Raw genomic sequence first — 3,827 nt, 5'->3', positions numbered from 1 at the left:
TTGTTGGACATTAGCTTTGTTTTAGCTCATATATGTTTCATCTATCTTTTATTTTCTGTCTTTCCATGAATCTTTTACATATTGCTTTTGGCTATGTATTTTTAATATTTGTTTTTTATTTTGTTTTTAAAACCAATCTAAAGGTTTTTATTATCTAATGGGCAAGTTTACATATTGACATTTACTTTAATTATTATGATATTAAACTCATTTTTACCAAATTATTTCATATTTTTAATAGCATATGCCTTTTGTTATTTTTTCTCCTATGTTTCTCTCCATTGTATGGGTTAGACTTTCTTCTATTGGTTTCAAAGTTATACATTCTATTTTTTTTTCATATGGTAGTTTCTGTTGATTTAAAACTCATACAATTATCTATCCTTGATTTCTTAAGCTTATTTTTTTAAAAAAAATATCTTTATTGTTGAAATTATTACAGATGTCCCCACTTTTTTTTCCCATTTACCCACTCCACCCTGTACCCACCCCTCCCAGGATTTCACCACACTGTTGTCTGTGTCCATGGGCTATGCATAAATACATATAAATTCCCAGATTAATTTCTCCCTACCCCCACACTCCCACCCCTACCTTCCCTCTGAGATTCATCAGTCTGTTCTCTGGATCTATTTTGTTCACCAGTTTATTTTGTTCATTAGGGTCCACATACGAGTGAGATCATGTGATACTTGTCTTTCTCTGACTGGCTTATTTCGCTTAGCATAATACTCTCCAGGTCCCTCCATGCTATCTCAAAGGGTAAGAAATCCTTCTGTTTTTTCCTGCTGCATAGTATTCCATACTGTAATATACCACACCTTTTACATTTACGACGGGCACTTGGGCTGTTTCCAGATCTTAGCTATTGTAAATGGTGCTGCTGTGAACATAGGGGTGCATATATTCTTTCTGATTGGTGTTTCAGGGTTTTTAGGATATGAACTTCCATTTTTAATTTTTTGAGGAAATTCCATACTGTTTTCCATAGTGGCTGCACCAGTCTGCATTCCCACCAGCAGTGTACTAGGATATCCTTTTCTCCATATCCTTGCCAGCACTTGTCATTTGTTGATTTGTTGATGTTAGCCATTCTGACAGGTGTAAGGTGATACCTCAGTGTGATTTTAATTTGCATCTCTCTGATAATTAGTGACTTTAAGCATTTTTTCATATGTCTCTTGGCCATCTCTATGTCCACTTTAGAGAATTGTCTATTTAGATACTCTGCCCGTTTTTTAATTGAATTGGTGGACTTCCTTTTGTTAAGTTCTATGAGTTCCTTACATACTTTGTAGATTAACCCCTTATCAGATATATCATTGGCAAATATGTTCTCCCAAACAGTAGGCTGCCTTTTCATTTGTTGATGGTTTCTTTTGCTGTGCAGAAGCTTTTTATTTTGATGTACTTCCATTTGTTTATTTTCTCCTTAGTTTCCCTTTCCCTGGGAGATGGATCAGCAAACATATTTCTATGAGAGATGTCTAAGATTTTGCTGCCTATGATGATTTCTTAAACTTATTTATAGCTGTCTTCCACTTAACACTGAAGTAGTTAGCATGCTCTCATATCTCCTTTATGTCTAAACTCTCCCTCCCACCTTCTTGAAGTTGTCCAGAATTTTAGTGCTAGACACTGTAATACACATTTCTTTTTCTTTTGTTTGGTCATAACCTTTCCCTCTGCCTGCTTTTTTATTTTAACTTTTATTTTTAAAGACATTTCACCAAACTATCTAATGACTTCATTTTCATATCTGATGCAACATCTCTTAGAGTCTTTTCATCAGCTATTTAGATATTTTCCCTCAAATATGGGTCTTTGTGTGGCAAAACTTTCAAGGTCATGTATACATGAAAATATTTTTATTAACTCTTGACTTGGCTGTATATTTTAAATTATAGCTTCACAGTTCTTTTACTTAAATACTTTAAAATATTATTCCATCATCTTCTCACAACCTGTATTATAGTTGAGAAATCGGATGTCAATCTAATTCTTGTTTCCTTCCCCCTTCCCCAGCTTTATTGAGATATAATTGACATATAATATTGTATAAGTTTAAGGTGCACAATATGTTGATTTGATGCATTTATGTTTTGCAATATGATTACCATCATAGCATTAGCTAACACCTCCTTCATGCCACATAATTACCATTTCTTTTTTGTGTGGTGAGAGCATTTAAGATCTACTTCAGCAACTTTCAAATATGTAATAAAGTATTATTAACTATAATTGCCATGCTGTACATTAGATCCTTGGAACTTACTCATCTAATAACTAGAAGTTTGTACCATTTACCAACATCTTTCAATTTCCCCCTTTCCCCCCTTCAGCCCCTGGTAAGCATATTTTAGAATCTTTTTCTGTGAATTCAGCTTCTTAGTTTCACAGATGTAATATCATACGGTATTTGTCTTTATCTGCTGACTTATTTAACTTAGCATAATGCCCTGAAGTCCATTGTGTAGGAACCATGTAGGAATCCATGGCAGGATATCCTTAATATATTTGTTGAGTTCTTTTAAATTAGATCTAGTAATTCTGCTTCAGATCATATGTATAGTCCAGTTTGTTGGATTTCTTTGGAGGTAGTTGTGCTCTTTGAGGGTCCAGAAGTGCATACTGAAAAGGGGCCAAGCACCAATCTGTCAGTTCTGTTGAATTTACAAAGAGGAGAGGGGCCGGCCTGTGAGGAAAGTTGGAGCTCCACAAGCCACTCTGGTTTGCTGACATTTGACCAGACAACAACTTGAGTCACTGTTTCACTTTAAATCCTTAGGGAAAAGCTACATGGGGAAGAGGGTTAGGGCAGCCCTCACAGGTTGTTATCTCTCAGCTCAAGGGCTTTGGAAGGAAGTTGTGGAAGAGTTAAAACTTGAGGGTAGATGGCCAGTTAGCCCATTTATTCCTCAAATACTGACATTAGCAGGGCACATGCACCTCCCTGACTTTACCTCTTAGAGAAATTGTGTGCGCTGTTTCCATTGATTTCTACAGTGAAGAGTCAAGCAAAGTGTATCTCAAGAGGTTGTGGGGAGAAGGAAAGGGTAGAACTTAAATCTTTCCACAAATCTATACTTTACTTCTATCTCTGGCTGATCCCAGCCCCAGGCTACAATCATTTAACTTCCTATCTAAAGTCTGAGACCAATTTAGGTCATACTTTCATTTTTCCCCCCAGAATTTTTTCTTTTTCTTTTTTTTTGTTGTTATTAGTTTTTGAAATCCACTTCACACTTGCTTCTATAGTTTCTCTGTAATTGTTTTTTGTGGTGGGAGCCAGCAGCACATTTTAGTTTGCCATCTGGCCACCCATTTATATTAATTACTAGTGGCCCAGTGCACAATATTTGTGCACATTAAAAGGGAATTAATTAGCGGAAATATTTTAATATTGCTATTTGCCCTTTCTCTATAGAAGTGTTGTGAGAGATGAAAGGAAATTAGTAAAATGTATATGAAAATAATATATAAATTTATTAATAAATAAACAGTAACAAGAGGATATAACAACAACAGAGGCATGATATAAAAACAACAAAAACATGATATGAAAACAGAAAAACATGATATAAAAACAACAGTGATGCAAACAATGACTGATAAAGTGATTAAACTTATTCTAATATCTCCCTGTACACCACATTAAGAGTGAAAACACTTTCAGAGTGCTTGACTAATTTCCCTTGTGATGAAGTACTTAGAACTTTAACTGTAACATCACATGCTCTTCAAACTCGAGAGAAAGCAACATATAACTGACCATGTGCAAAAACGGGTTCAGGTAGGAATATGCCTACTTTGTCTAGAGTTTGTCC

This window comes from Myotis brandtii, unplaced genomic scaffold, assembly GCF_000412655.1.
Source record: "Myotis brandtii unplaced genomic scaffold, ASM41265v1 scaffold569, whole genome shotgun sequence".
Classification (NCBI taxonomy): domain Eukaryota; kingdom Metazoa; phylum Chordata; class Mammalia; order Chiroptera; family Vespertilionidae; genus Myotis; species Myotis brandtii.
The sequence above is the reverse complement of the archived record's forward strand: the minus strand, read 5'-3'. Positions refer to the sequence as shown.